The sequence below is a fragment of the Equus caballus genome, chromosome 19 (genome assembly GCF_041296265.1).
Source record: "Equus caballus isolate H_3958 breed thoroughbred chromosome 19, TB-T2T, whole genome shotgun sequence".
In the NCBI taxonomy this organism is placed as follows: domain Eukaryota; kingdom Metazoa; phylum Chordata; class Mammalia; order Perissodactyla; family Equidae; genus Equus; species Equus caballus.
Genome location: NC_091702.1, coordinates 53,116,164 through 53,132,729, shown reverse-complemented (window position 1 = coordinate 53,132,729; position 16,566 = coordinate 53,116,164). Strand labels below are relative to the sequence as shown.

At 39.6% G+C, this 16,566-nt stretch overlaps 1 long non-coding RNA gene across 1 annotated transcript in view; it reads left to right on the top strand.

Annotated features, from left to right (window-relative positions):
* The window catches only part of LOC138919256 (uncharacterized), a 163,032-nt gene that overhangs the window by 42,520 nt on the left and 103,946 nt on the right, over positions 1-16,566 (top strand). The window lies entirely within an intron of this gene.

Here is a 16,566-nt window from a genome sequence, read left to right as displayed (position 1 = left end):
CTGCGCTGTCTCTGCTCTCTGCCATGTGAGGATACAAAGAGAAGACAGCCATCTGCAAATCAGGAAGCGGGCTTTCACCAAAACTGAATCTGCTCACACCTTGAGCTTGGACCTTCCGGCCTCCAGACTGTGAGAAATAGATTTTTTTTTAAGCTACCCAGTCTATGGCAATTTGTTACAGAGCCTGAGCTGACTAAGACAGTTGCTGTTGCTATAGAGAGTTTGTATACCATTAGTAAGGAAATAAAATGGATACCTTGCAATATATCAATTACCCAAATGAATTGCTTGTAATTCATTTTTAAGCCTGTTCTCAGGAGAGAGAGACAGACAAAATATTCATAAAAACTTTATCTAAGGGAGTTGTAGCTGAGAAATCTTATCGTTAAAAATAAAATGTAGGTGTGTTCACAAGGACAAAGCAATAAACAATGAACAGAAGTTTTTTGTTTCAATCACTCAACACACCTCTGCCACGGAAAAAAGGCATTCTGGTTTCTATGAAGTAGTATGTATGAGTATTGCTGTTCTCTAGACATGTAAGTATCCCCTAGTCCTTTGGCCCTCATTTGCTCAGGGTTATGTTACTTAGTTCTTGCTTTCCTAGTCTTGTCCAGATGAAAGCTCCAGCAACCTTTCTCCTATAGGCTCAATTCTGCAACTACCTGAACCAGTGGAAACCAAATTTTAATTGCCCAAATCTACAAGTGGATAAGGTCTGGAAATAATCTGTGGCCTCCAGTCTGAGTTTTAGTGTCCTGGGCAAAGCCCTTTGCCACCTGCCTCTGAGGTGAGCGGCAATCTGCTCCGTAATATTCAACATATGTAACTAGTCCATGTGCCAGAGTTTCTGCTTCCTTGCTGGTGTGCAATCCAGCTTCCTGCTGGCACTGTGGCCTTGGCTTACTGTAACCTCTACGCCATTTACCTGGTGTTCTGCTCTCTTTCTTTTTTCTTTTAATCTGCTTTCCCTGGAGGCTGGATCTTACTTTCAGGTTCCCTTTCTGACTGGACTAACCTAACTGCAACCCAAAGATTTGCTCAACAATGAGTATATTACTAGCCAGAGACTCTTCATATGATGCCCTGTCTTCTTAGGAATCCCATGAATATCAGCATAAGCCTGGACTGGGTTCAAATCTACACTTCTCTTTGGGGACCAGCCCAAAGAGTTAATTCCCTTTGCCCCAGTTCTGCTGGTCTGGCTAACTCTTTCATTCCATTTTTCTGCTATGACAGCATAGCATGCCTGAGCACAGAGTCTACATGGGTTGGGACACATTCCAGAAGGTCTGAGAAAGAATGAGACAGTGAAGATACTTGTGAATGCTGCTGCGTTGTGGGGTTGAACCTGTTACACAATTCTGTGTTCTGGGGAAGGAGGAGAATATTAGTTTAAGCAAAAGTTTTATATGACTCTGTGAGGACTTCCAAAAGTCCGAGGTTTTACCTGTTGGTTTACTACAAGTGGGACAGTCATAATAGAGATAGGATTTCTATTCTCAATTGTGTAGAATAATAATGCGGATTTATGGAAGGGCTAGGAATCCCCTAGTTAGAATGAAACCATTCTTTTTTCTCTCAGAGCTGAAATCCCTGGTACTCTTAGAAGGATGACTACTGCTAATATCCAGTTTAAGATTCATCCAAAGATTTGAATCTAGTAAATTTTTTGTGCTACTTGGGACTTTTCTCACTTGGAAATGACAGGTTGGAATCTTCTTCCCGGGAACCCAGCCTCACTGATTTATTACCAACATTAACGAAAATGAAATGATAGAGAGGGCAAGGATAGACAGTTGCCAAAGAAAGAAAGACTGCTAATTGAGTTTCTACATAAACGATTCCAATTCCAGGGTGCTTATGAGGCCTGCGTGGATTAGGACATCAGCAAAGAGCAAACTTTATAACTCAAATGGAAATAATCAGTGCATAAGACGATATAGTATTTCTCAGTGGATTGCTTGGTTGCAGGGCATGTGCTTTTCCAATTTTGATGGAAATGTTAAAATGTTTTCCCTAGAGAAAAATGGTCTTTTAATACTGGATTTTAAGAAATTACTGTCCTCAGGGAGTATCTGTTACTGCTAATCAAAGATGTAAGAACAGTTTGGAAGGCTGTGTCTACTCTCTGGAATAATGGCAAGTGGGAGATGGAGAAAAGGACTCAGATATAAGTTGACAGGAGAATTTTTTCCAAAATAGTGCCTAAGGATTTGAGTAGGTGACAATGACCAATGCTTTTTTACAAACCGGAAAAGATGGAAACATGTAATCTGGTTACTAACAAGAAGAATATCTATCCCTGGGAGATCATAAGTACATAGATTGTATACATTTTACAGGATTCAGGTCAAAAGACATTCTGACTGAGGCTTTCTTCCTTCATTATCAAATAGTGGAGTGAGCACAAAAATAACAATATTCTATCAAGCTACATGACCCTAATTGTTCAAAAAATGTTTTAAGAAGTTTGTTCATGCATTTATTTATTTATTCTGTTGACACAAAATAATAAACAACCCTTCTATAGATAAGAGAGATAAGGTGAGTTTTATTTGAGCTAGGGTGAGGATTATAACCTGGGAAGGCAATTTCCACGAAGGAAGAAAGCATTCCGGAGAAGCCTGGTTTTCAGTACAGTCTTATACATTTTTAGAACAAAGAACATACATTAAACATGCCTAGGATACATATTCATCGAAGTTTCAAAGAGGTATTCAGTTGCAAATTAGCGGGTCAACATGACCCTGATGTCCAGGAAAGGGAACTTATCTTCAGGAGTTCTAATACTGGGCTGCTGGGTAGGCATTACGTTGTAGGGGGGGAAGTATGCATTCTTATCTTAAGAGACTGCATTCTTTACTTTAATGGTTAAAGCAGATGTACAATGTATTTGGATAGGTCATAAGTCAGCCTTCTTTATTTCAAGCCGAATCCATTTTTGAACCAGAATATCTAACGCATATATCCCAATATGTGAAAATGTCTTGTAAATTTCTTCAACAAGTATGGATAGGTACTTATCCACTACTAGCAACTGTGTAAGGCACTATATACAAAGGAAAACAAAATAGTCATGGTTCCTGGCAGTTTACTGATTATAATCTAGTGGGGCATTTAACACACAGTAGGAGATTAACAATTATAATAATTAAAATTGTGAATAGTGCTAAGATGTCAAGGCAACAGGACCTATTGGAAAAGCAATGCGATTCTCATAACTTTGATTTTGTGGGGAGAGGAGGTCAAGGAAAGCCTCATTGAGGAAGAGACTTTTAAGCTAAGAGCTGAAGGATGTCGAAGTTAACCAGACAAAGAGTGGAGGCAGGAGGAATTCAGGCAGAAAGATCAGCATAGATGAAAGCTCTAAGACAGGGGAAAGAGCCTAGTGTGTTCTAGGAACTGAAGAGTCAGTGTGGTTAGGGCAGAGATTGAGGATGATAATGGTTCCAAATATGGTTGGAGAAGCAGGCAGGGACCCGATCTTTACAGAGCCTTGTGGCGGTGGTAAGAAGTTTATATTTTAAGCATAATTGGAAGCTAATACAGGAAAGACTGATTTGTGGATGGGAAATTATACAGACATCCCTTTATCACAGGTGACACCAAAAAAAAAAAAAAAAGATGAATTTAGAATGAGATGGGTTTACTGGATTGTGAACTAAAGACTTAAGTAGACCAATCCTGTATAGACTATGCCCTGACTTTTCTTGGTTTCCTTCCAGATAACCCATTATGTTTGGCATTAGTCTTACATAGTAGGTATTTCTAAATATATATATGGCAGTGTGTTATTCTGGGTCCTCTAAGACACAGAGGCCAAGTAGGGATTAATTAAATGAATTTAATTAGGGAAATACTTGGTGTGGTAAAATGGTGATGGAACCATCATACTAGATGTGACTCTGACTCTGAGTGAAGAAGAAAGGGGAAGAAGTTTGGATGGAAGCATGCTAGACCGCAGAACAGCCTAGCAAGGCCCACTAAGGAGTTCTAGAGCCAAAGCTGGCCTTTAGAAGCATCTCCCAGGAATGGGCCTGTTAGTTTAGTCAGACTGGAAGTGGCCCTGAAGAAGCATGGCCCCAGGGTACCCACAGAGGTGGATTTTACAGCACAGCAACTGGACCCTTGGTCAGTTACACGCCCTATAGTTGGAGGCCTATGAGGCACATCTGAAGGCCACCACAGGCAGAGAATTGTTTTCAAAAACTACCATTATTTGCTTTGAGGGCTTTTACTATTTGAGAAGATGCTCCTGGAATTTAAAGAGAATCTGTAGCTTTTTTTTTTAAAGATTGGCACCTGAGCTAACAACTGTTGACAATCTTCTTTTTGTTTCTGCTTTTTCTCCCCAAATCCCCCCAGTTTATAGTTCTATATTTTTTTTGAGTTGTGGATCCTTCTAGTTGTGGCATGTGGGACGCTGCCTCAGCATGGCCTGATGAGCCGTGCCATGCCTGCATCCAGGATCCAAACCAGCAAAACCCTGGGCCGCCAAAGTGGAGTGCGTGAACTTAACCACTCCGCCACGGGGCTGGCCCAGAATCTGTAACTTTTAAAGAGTAATGTGCAAAGTGGGCTAGATCTCTGAAAGAGTAATCTAGTGATAAATGATGCAAAGTGCTCCTGTCTGGCTAAATTCAGTTTTAAAAATGAGGAAGAGGAGAAAGAGAAACGGAATGTAAAGTAAAAATGTTCCAAATACTTGCAAAACAAGTATCAATAATTGGACACACAGATATTTGAAGAAGAAATAATGATGTTATCAAAAGAAGTAACTGAACTTTAGGGTTTTCTTTTTTATTTTTTGACTTTGCTTGAGTTAGGCTTTGTTTTGAGTTCATAATAGTTTACATCATTGTGAAATTTCAGTTGTACATTATTTCTTGTCTGTCACCATATAAGTGCTCCCCTTCAACCCTTGTGCCCATCCCCTACCCGCTTCCCCTGGTAACTACTGAACTGTTCTCTTTGTCCATGTGTTTGTTTATATTCCACATATGAGTGAAATCATATGTTGTTTGTCTTTCTCAGTCTGGCTTATTTCACTAAGCATAATTCCCTCCAGGTCCATCCATGTTGTTGCAAATGGGATGATTTTGTCTTTTTTTATGGCTGAGTGGTATTCCATTGTATATATATATACCACATCTTCTTTATCCAATCATCAGTTGATAGGCACTTGGATTGTTTCCATGTCTTGGCTATTGTGAATAGTGCTGCAACGAACATAGGGGTGCATATGTTACTTTGGATTGTTGATTTCAAGTTGTTTGGGTAGATACCCAGTAGTGGGATAGCTGGGTCATATGGTATTTCTATTTTTAGTTTTTTGAGGCATTTCCATACTGTTTTCCATAGTGGCTGCACCAGTTTACATTCCCACCTGCAGTGTATGAGGGTTCCCTTTTCTCCACACCCTCTCCAACATTTGTTATTTTTAGTCTTAGTGATTGTAGCCATTTTAACAGGTGTAAGGTGATATCTTAGTGTAGTTTTCATTTGCATTTCACTTTAGGGTTTCCTAATCATCAAATAATGGAACAATTGATATTGTGTAATACAAAATACACAATATAAAAATACTGTCCTGAGTATGTGGAGAAAGTGGAAATGCTAAGAAAATCTACACATAGACTAAAATAAAATACAAAGATTATTGTTATAACAAACAAAAATTACATTTTGGTTTACAAAAGCAAATTAATGCAAGAAAAAAACAGAATTAGAAAGGAGGAAAAAGAAAAAGACCAAAAAAACCCAGAAGCTTTGGCCTGAAGATAACTGGGAACAGCAGAGGAAGAAAATCACTTTCTAGGAACATAGAAACTATATTAAGAAATCACTAAAGGACATTTTTATTGAAATAAAAGACATTTCCATTTAGGATTTGAGTTCCAGTCAGAAGATATTCTCAAGGAACAACTTCCTACACATTCAATTCTTGTATTTGTAATATTTAAAAGATATATTTCAATCTGCTAGGTAGAGAAAACTATATTTATAGATACAAAGATCACAATGATTTTGAATCTCATTCTCAGAATAAAGAGAGGAAAATACATGAAGTTCCATTTTTCTTCGGTAATTTTAACTAAACGAGTTCTTTTTTTTCTGAAGGTAGAAAATATATTTTACTCCAGAGAGATATGGAATAAGTTTTCAACAAAATCTCATAGCCAGAAAGATCAGAATGAGGAAAAACAGAAGCTTGAGACGAAGTCAAAGTTACCCATAAGGTGATTAGAATATTAATATTAATTTTTCAATTAGGTGCTTTATCATGAAAACTTTAAGAAACCATTCAAAAAAAGTTTCCAACTTCCAAAATATAACAAGAGAGAATGTTAAAAGAAATGGTAAACTCTGTCTTTTAAGAAAGTAACTAAAAAGTTACTAAGTTCATAATAAGTTTGAATATGTAAATTATTTAAATAGTTCCATAGCAAATGTATTAGCCCGTGATAAAAGTTGGGAACAAATTAAAGTAATCATTTTAAAATTTATTAAATGCTTTCATAGTACTTGTATTATGTGCCAAGTCTTGTTCTAAGCTCTTTACTAAGCTGATTTAATCCCCATGAGAGCCGGTGAGGCAGCTTCCAACATTATCCCAGGTGCACAGGTGAGAGGAGGTTAAGAGTTTTAAGTCAGGCCACGTAGTTGTTACGTGGCAGAGCTAGGGTCTGAAGCAGGCAGTCTGTTTTGTGCTTGAGACTCTCCACTAGACTGCCTTCCCAGTTTGGTGATGGTGTGTCTATAGGGTTAAACTAAGGAAGACTCAGTTTGTAAAATTATTTTATTAAAATAAAAACTTTATTTAAAAAAAATAATGGCCAGCTTTTTAAAGTGCCTACTATGATGTAAGTGCTTTACCCTGTATAATCTCATTTGATCTTCAGAACTACCTATAAGAAGCTACTATTATTATCTTATTTTGCAGATGACAAAAGTAAGGCTTATCTGAAATCACAAAGAAGTAACGTTGATACTAGCACTATAGGCAGTTTGGCTCTAGGACCAGCTTCTTAAACTGTGGGCTATGCTGCTTCCTTGTTTATAAAATTAACATGCTCATTGTAAAAAAACACAGTGTGAATTGAAGAACATAATAATTGCTCTTAGTTTCTTGGAGGATATATGACTTTCTGAGGATGTAACCTGAAACAAACAAATAAACAAGACCATAGTATCTATGGAGAGTGGATGCCCATTGTTTTCTTGAAATAACATTGGGCTCAGTTAAGAGCTTTGTGCATAAACTCTTGTGAAAATCTTTTAGTCCTGTAGTCTAAGCTGACAATTGAACAATCCATATACTAGTCTGTGAATTTGTGTTAGATATGTTGAATTTGAAGGCATTACAGGATACCCATGTTGAATTGTTCTAGATCGTTATGGGGGAAAACACATACTCAGAATTTAAAATCAAGACTATTGTTTACAAGGCCGGCATTGCAGCAAGGAGGAATGAAGTGTTTACAGGTAAAGGCTGGGAACTATCACAACCTGGTTCCTTAAAACATCAAGATTACATGCTTGATTTTATGCAAAGTAAGACTTCTTTGAGAATTGCTTTGGGGTCAGAGGGGAAAGGTCCTGTGAAACATTCAGATGGGGAATATGAAACCAAGTGGCTACTCAATAGGGAAGAAGAGGACTTTGTTAGGGGTGAGCAAACTGCAAATGTATTTTTGAAAAGAATACTGATAGCATACATCCCAAAGTATGTTACATTGCAAGGCCATATATAAATAAAAAATATTTTGTTTCTATGAAGGAAATGTAGTAGTTTCCTAAGAGAGAAAAGATATTAAAGATCTTTTTCAGCTGTGATTTACATTTTTAGAACATGTGACATGAAGGTCTGATGCTCATGGAGGAGCTGATTTCCTCATCAGTAGGCATTTTTGAGCTTTGGGTCTGGAATGCAAGAGGGGTCAGAGATGAAGATGTAGAACAGAGAACTATTATTATAGAGGTGATGATTAAAAGCATATCAATTGATAAACTGATCCAGGAAAAGAGTGATGATCAATGGTTCTCAGTTTTGGCTGGAGTTAGGATCATCTGGAGAGCTTTTAAAAACTACTGAGGCAGGCCCCATCCCCAGAGATTCTGTATAACTGGTTTTAGGGACTGGCCATCAGGGTTTTTTAATGCCCTCCTGGTGATCATAATATGTTGTCACGGTTGCAAACCTTAGTACAGGTAGAGGTGAACTAACAGTGGATCCACTAAGTTACAGTGAGGTAGAATGTGGTAGCCCCCATGAATTTGGCCCCCATGGTGACCTCCCCCCCACCCACCTGGGGTTAATCTCTGAATTTTTTACCTTAGGTAGCAAAAAGAGACTTTGAAGAGGTAATTAAGTCTCTTAATCAGCTGATCTTAAGATAGGGAGCTTATCTGGATATCCAGGTGGATCTAATCTAACCCTATGAGTCCTTACAAACAGACATTATTCTCTGTCTGGTAGTAGAAGGAGAAGTCAGATATCCAAGCCTAAGAAAGATCAGAAATGCCCTTATTGGTTTGAGGTTAAAGAGAGTTATGCGTCAAGAAAGCAGGGAACTGAGTCCCTATAGCCACGAGGAACTGAATTCTCTCAACAACCAGAATGAGTTTGGAAGTGGAATCTTCCTCAGAGCCTTCAGATGAGAATCAAGCCAACATCTTGATTTCTGCTTTGTGAGGCTCCAGGCAGAGTCCAGGTGAACGACTCTGTGCCCAGACTTCTGACCCACTCATTGTGAGGTAATAAATGGATGTTGTTTTAAACTGCTAAGTTTGTGGTAATTTGTTGTCACAGCAATGGAAAACTACGATGCGGAAGAAGAACTGGAAGGGTCTCGTATCACAAAAGCCAAGTAGAAAGAAAAGATGCTGTACTTGTCTGTTAAGAAGTTGTTGATGCTTGAGAAGGTAGTTCCTTCCCCTTAAGGTGCACTTATGACCAGCACTAGTTCTAGTGAGCACCATGGCTTATACAGCTTGGATTTGAAGTACAATACCCAGTGGACAGCTGCGGTGACTGGTTTCTTGTACATAGCATTTTATTTTTCTGTTGCACTTACATCACTTCATTTGGGTACTGGGTCTTTTCCCAACCAAAACGACCTCAGCTGTAGCAATATCCTATTATGGCATTTTGTCTGGAGGTAGGAGTGGGGACTGAATCTGGTGATGGAAGGCAGGGAAATGTGGTAAGGGTAGGAAAAAATCTTCTTTGGGAGTGAGGATGGGACCCAAGAGAAGACGATGCCGGTGGGAGCAGAGCCCTATGACAGAGAATGACAGAGAAGAGTGGGCAAAGGCCTGCATGTGGTAGAAGGCAGGGACTCCTCCCACCTTCTGCTCAGGTGAGGCTGATAGGTGTGTTCTGGACTGTGATATTGTGATTTATAATAAGAAATGTATACTTTTTCCTTGTCCCACTTCTGGCACAGACCTCCTAAAACCCTTGGAATTTCCTAAGTGATAAGAGCGAGAAAGGTCTCTCATGTTAACGAGGTGACTTTTGGACCCCACCTAAGGATGAGGGCTGATTGCCAAGAGATCAAACCATGTGGTTAGAGGGTTGAAACTTTCAATCTCAACTCCCAACCCTCTCAGGTGGGGAGAGAGGCTAGAGGTTGGATCAGAGTCTGTAGCCAATGATTCACTCAATTGTGCCTTTGTAATGAAGCCTCCATAACAAGGCAAAAGGATGGGGTTGGGGAGCTTCTGTGTTGTTGACATCTTGGTGCTGAGAGAGTTGGTGCGTCCAGAGAGTGCATGGAAGCTCGTCCCATGCCCCACATATTTTTGCGCTGTGCATCTGCTCCATCTGGATGTTCATCTGTATCCTTTATCACTCTCTTATAATAACTGGCAAATGTAAGTAAACTGTTTTCTTTAGTTCTATAAGCTGTTCTAGCAAGTAAATGAAACCCAAGGTGAGGTCATGGGAGCCTCCGACTTATAGCCAATTGGTCGGAAGAACAGGTAACAACCTGGAGTTGTGTTTGGCCTTCTGAATTGGAGAGGGTCGTTGTAGCTTCTCAGTCAGAAGCAGAGGTAACAACCTTGCAACTGGCATCTGAAGAGTGTGTGTTGGGATGGAAGGGGCCATAGTCTTGTAGGACTTAACCCTTAACCTATGGAATCTGATGCAATCTCTGGTAGATAGGGTTAGAATAGAGTTGAACCAGAGGACTCCCAGCTGGTGTTGGGGAATTGCTTGTTGGTGTAGGGAAACTACCGCATCCCACAAGGGAATTGGGTCTGGAAACCTAAAAGATGGAGTCTCAGAAGACTGGCAGGAGAATGGCAATGCTTAAAAGTGATTGGGAGAGGTTTGGCCCCTGGGCGAGTAGCTGGGATACCAATGGGGGAATGAACGTAGCCGCAGTGCTGGTAACACAGGCTAATACCGAGGGAGGCAGCGTCAACAGAGAAGGAAGCAGCCGTGAAGGAGAGTCTGGGGCATGGAGTTGCTTGGCCCATACCCACTAATGGTGAATTTACCAGTGTTAGTTGTTGGCAAACTATTTCTGACCCCCTCTGGGAGGGTATTGGGAAAGGTTATTCCATAAATGATGTTAATGAGAGCCTGAGTCAGAAAGCAGTTTTTTTTTTTTTTTTTTTTTGAGGAAGATTAGCCCTGGGCTAACACCTCCTGCCAATCCTCCTCTTTTTGCTGAGGAAGACTGGCCCTGAGCTAACATCCATGTCCATCTTCCTCTACTTTATATGTGGGACACCTACCACAGCATGGCTTGACAAGAGGGTGCATAGGTCTGTGCTCGGGATCCAAACCAGAGAACCTGGGGCCGCCGAATGTGAACTTAACCACTGTGCCACCGGGTTGGCTCCAGAAAGCAGCTTTTGGTTTCTGTCATGACCCACATACATTTTTTAAAAGAAATTTTTTCTTTTTTCTTTTTGTGAGGAAGATTGGCTTTGAGCTAACATCTGTTGCCAATCTTCCTCTATTTTGTATACGGGATGCTACCACAGCATGGCTTGATGAGTGGTGCATAGGTGCACACCCAGGATCCAAACCCATGAACCCCAGGCCGCCAAAGCAGAACGTGCAAACTTAACCACTATGCCACAGGCTGGCCCTCCCACATACATTTGTTTTAGGAAAAAAATCTTTTCAGATCAGTAAGGTCTGGGGCAGTATCTGTTATGTATTTATAATTTTTTCTAAGTCCGTCTCCAAAATATTTGTTGTCTGATGGTTAATTCAGGCTCTCACTGTCTGACCGAGCAGTGTGTTCTGAAACGGACATTCGCGTCCCTTATAAATGTAGGACAAAGATTTTCTTGGTTTTAGGTTGCAAAAAATGGCTACATCTTTTCAGATGCTGAGATAGCATGTGATGTTTCTAGCTCTTTTATCTTAAAATACTAGTTCATTTTATGTATCATTTTGTCATTATCATCCCTTTGCTCAAAAATAATAATTATGTCATTGGCACAAGTTAAAATATATGACCCTCTGTTAACTTATTTCTGGAGTATAAGTGTGCGAAGAATATCCTTTCTGTACTTGAAGTTCCCTTTGTTGTGTACGTCCTCTTGTATCTTGGTCTGCACTCTGGCACCTTCTTAAATACACATTTCTTGAATATGCACCTCCCTCTTTATTCCCACTGCCATTCATTTATTTCAAGCCCCCGTTATTTTCTGATGGCACTGTTACAGTACTTTCTCCACCCACACTTGTGACCCATACTCTATATTGTAGCAGGAACAACATTTTTTTTTTTTTTAAAGATTTTATTTTTTTCCTTTTTCTCCCCAAAGCCCCCCAGTACATAGTTGTATATTCTTCGTTGTGGGTCCTTCTAGTTGTGGCAAATGGGACACTGCCTCAGCCTGGTTTGATGAGCAGTGCCATGTCCACGCCCAGGATTCGAACCAACGAAACACTGGGCCGCCTGCAGCGGAGCGCGCGAACTTAACCACTCGGCCACGGGGCCAGCCCCAAGAACAACTTTTTTTTTTATTGCTGAGGTCATCATAGTTTATAATGTGAAATTATTTCAGTGGTACATTATTATTTGTCAGTCACCATATATATGTGTCAATTTACCCCTTATGCGCACCCCAACCCCCTTCATCTTTGGTAACCACTATATGTCAGGAACAGCTTTTTAAACACACAAATCTAATTATGTCACTTTGTTCCCTTCAGTGGCTTAACATTGCTTGTTATATAATATCCAAATGCTTCAGGGTGGAGAACCAAACCTCTAGTGATCTCTACCTGTCCAGCCTCATCTTCTTGCCTCTTCTAAATAAATTCTGCATTTAAGCCATACTAAACTACTTGCAGTTCCTGGCCTCTGTGCTTTTGTACAAGCTGTTTATTTTTCTTTCTCCGCTTTGTCTGTCAGCTCCCCCGCCTCTGTGCTACAAAGCGCCGTATTCATAGCTCCGTTATAGTGCTTTGTCATGTGGACCGCTACAAACAATGCAATGTTTCTTCAAATAGTGAACTTCTGGAGGGTCGGAATTATATCTAGTTATCTTTGTTTATTAAATGAACCGTTCAATTTCTAGCTGCAGTGGATAGTGATTTGGTGTATGTCTGATACTATTAGTGTTTCTTTCTGCTTTTAAAATGTGCATGTTTACTTTGATACTAAAAGCATGGCCCTTGGGCCATCATCCAGGTATGGGCATTACCGGGAGCTTCTTAGAAATTCAGAGTCTCAGACTCCAGACTTAGTAAATCAGATCTTCATTTTCACAAGATCCCCATGTGGTTCATATGTACAATACAGTTTGAGAAGTACCAGCGTAGCAGATATTTCACCTAATAGAGTTCCCTTTGCATCCCGGACATGCGGAAACCCCCTGCCAGTGTCTCCTGTATGTACTTTAATGGAGTATACAGCTTTAGGGGTTGAAAAACTCTTCCCACTAGCCGGAAAAGACCTTGTCTTACATGACAAGATCAGTTTCTCTGAAGAAATCTTCATCATTTGTTAAAAGAAATCTATGCATCTGAATCTAGGTAGTATTCAGATGGTGGATTCTCCAAAGTAAGCTTAAGCAACCACCCTCCCAACGAGGAGTTAGCCTCACTCATCACAGCCCTGACCTTTCCCGTGGACAGTTCTGGCATTTGCGTTGGCCTCTCAGCCTTCCCCAGATGAAAATATCTGCTTTTTTTTTGTTATCTGTGCTTCTCTACAAGGATACTTATCATGGGTTGCTTCTTTCTGTTACTCTTATTGTCTTTGAAAGCTAACTCTAATTTCTCATTTTCTTTTCTTTCTCATATTTCTTCTTTGCAATTATATTCATCCATCACTCTGTCCTTAACAGAGTCTAATCTTAGTTTTCATCAGATCTTGTCTCAAGAATATTAATGAGATAAACATGAAAGGCTGCATATCAACAATTCCATAGTCCTTTGTTTATTCTTTAGTTCTCTTCGGTTATCCTAGAGTCTTGAACAGTGCGTAGCATCTTTATATATCTTCTGACCCCTTTTATATCTTTTCATTTATGCGTTATTACTAGATATTTACATTTAGGCATCAATATGTTTTCTAGAGCAGCGCCCATCTACTTTGAGCTGTGTTCCTCCTTGCTTTGAGGACTTGATTATTCTCTAAAAGCAGACTTATACTTGAGTCTAAGCTCCCATTTTCCTCACTAGCTTTTCTTATGCTTAAAATATTCCACAGATTTTTCTTGAATAACATCATCTCCAGTTCATTTTTTTATAGTAATTGTTTTGCATTGTTCTGCTTTGCTTTTGCAAATTTAATAACGACATCCTTCCTTTTAAAATATCCTCTCCTTGCTGCACCTTTCAACACAGGCCAAACCATTTTTGTTTGTTCTTACTACCATAATTTTCCTCCAGTGTGTCAGAGGACGCGTCCTGTTAGCAGAGCTAACCAGTCAGTCACAAAGGACTGAAAGTCTCCTCAGAGTCTTTTCCTTAAAACTTCATGGTCCAACAACACAATGTGGTTAAGCAAGGTAAAAGGAAGGCAGGGGAGAAAACAGGAAATTATACTATCACAGGAAATTGTAGTAATAAAGTGAAAAGCCAAGGAAGCAACTGGCCAGCAAGTCATAAAATTCTAGTCATGCAGCAGGATTAAATTGAGCTCCCGCTCACTGGCTGGCAGAGTTTTGTATTGTCCTTTTAGTCTTTATTCACATCTAAGTGCTGACCTTTGTGACTTGAAGACTATCTGGTCATTTTACAGCTGAAGTAACTAAGACAGAGAGACATTTAGTGGTGTACCTAAGGTTTCACCTAATGGCTGGCAGAACCAGGTCTAGGATGTGGGTCTCTGACTCCTAGAGGAAGACATTTTCCCTAAGAATTTAGGACATTTACTAAATAAATACATTTCTTGAAGGGTCAACAAATTACCAGGTCCTGTCCTCTTCACATTTTCATGTAGTAAATCTTTCCCACAAAACCATGAAGTCCACTTTCCATTTTACAGATGAGAAATCTGAGGTTGTAGGAGGCAAACATGAGGTTGTTCACGTGAAAGTGCTCCCCTCACCCCAGAAAATGGGCTCACATGTGTGAAATGACTTTCCCAGGTGAGTAATAACATCTTAGGGACCTGAGAGGGACAGGAAGAGGAACAAATTCTTTCTCAAGGAGGATAGGTGCCCTGTAGTTGCTATAGCAACTGGGAGCTGATGCACAGGCAATCCTTTCAGAGAATTTCCATATATGGAAGGTCTCTTCCTGTCTGACCAGTAGCTGAAAGAGTTTGATTAGCTTTGTTAATTAAAGCAGAGGTAAGCCAAATGGGAGGCATACACGCTAGGAAATATGCAAGTCAGTTTCCTGGGGTTTGAGAAAAATACTGTTTAAAAATCTTTTTTAATGAAGTATAATATACAGATAAGTGCACATATCATAGTGTATAGCTTAATGAATTTTTGCAAACTGAACATATCTGTGAGGCCAGCATCAAGATCAAGAAATAAAACATTAGCGGCATCATAGAAGTCACTCATGTTCTTCCCTCTGGCCAGTATTTGCCCAATGATTCCCCAGCTATACATTGGTTTTGCCTGTTTTTGAGTTTTGTATCAATGCAATAATACAGTATGCACTCCTTTGTGTCTGGTTTATTTCATGTCTAGTTATATCTGTGTAGTGTGACTAAGTTTTTCATCTTGTTTATTTTTTACTTTTTGTGTATTTTTAATGTTTATAACATAGTTCAGTAATAGATCCATATAATCTATAAATAAGCATAATATTGTTATGTGTGCTCAAAAAGTTTAGAGCTCCTTGGTTAAATTATGACACCACTTATGTGAATATTCTGACTTTAAACCCCAGATGGAGTCATTAGCTTGGCTCAGGGAACCACTCATAACTAGACTATGATCTTGACCTCAGTTAGACATTTGCTTTCAATAAATGTTTTTTTGAGCACCCACTATGCACAACTCTTTGTAGGTACTGTGACACTTACATAGGCAGAAAAGACATGGCCTCGGCTCTCAAGGAGTCTATGATTAGTGGGAGAAACTGCAGTAAACTCAAATTATCCTTCTAGGCAGAATTAAGAGTCTGTAAGAGAGGCACAACTAAAGTGATGTAGGAGGCTGGATGAAGGATGACCAATCTTCCAGGAGGCTAGAAAAGTCCCATTAAGAGTTTTATTAGATAAACTTTGAGCCCCCTTCTACTTTCGCATTTCCAAGATTTAATCAGATTTCTCGTTATAGAAATGGGATCTGTACTCCCACAGTCCATCCATTGCATTACGTTTTAGGTTTAAGGCTGTGTGGGATATAGCTCTTAATAGTCAAAAGGGGGCAGCATTCACCCTTTTTCTGAAAATCAGAGAACTCTGGCCACATCCCTTTCTTTCTAGGAAAAGAATACTTTTATCAGATAGCATTTTAGCACATACATATATTTTAAGCCCCCTGTTTTAATTGTTTGTTTATAGAGATAACAAATGATTTGTACCTTCATGTCATTGAGACCAACATATTACACATCAATAAATAAAGTCGATCTGTGTTGTGCCCAGAGTTCCCCCATTTCTGCCTTTGTCCTGTGATTGGGCGTGGCAGTCTTGCTCAGACTCACATTGCTAAAGGGCGGTGGCTGGAATGAACAAAAGGAATCAGACCTCTACTTGTACCCTGAGAAAAAGATTGCCAGGGGAACCCTAGGGACAGAGAGGAATGCTGCGTGCCTCCATTATTGTCTTAATTACCAAATGCTTTTTTTCTCTTCTGAATTTTTACCCTTTAAAAATCTCTCTTTATAAGCGTAAAGGTTGTTTAAGGGTAAATAAGTAAGATATGTGCATTATGGGGATGTATGACTACACTCAATCTTAGGAACATTCTTCTCTTTATTAGCCAAGTAACCTTTAGAGTTTAATGCACAGTTGCCTGCAGTTCTTTTCTTGCTGGTGCAGTAGCAGAGGGTGTGGTGGTGGGAATGAGAGAGGCTTAATTCTGAGGCTGTCAGACTGTGTATCTCTATGACCTCTAACCGCCAGACCACCAGATGACTGATTCCGTTTTGTTAGTCGAAACACTGATTTTAAT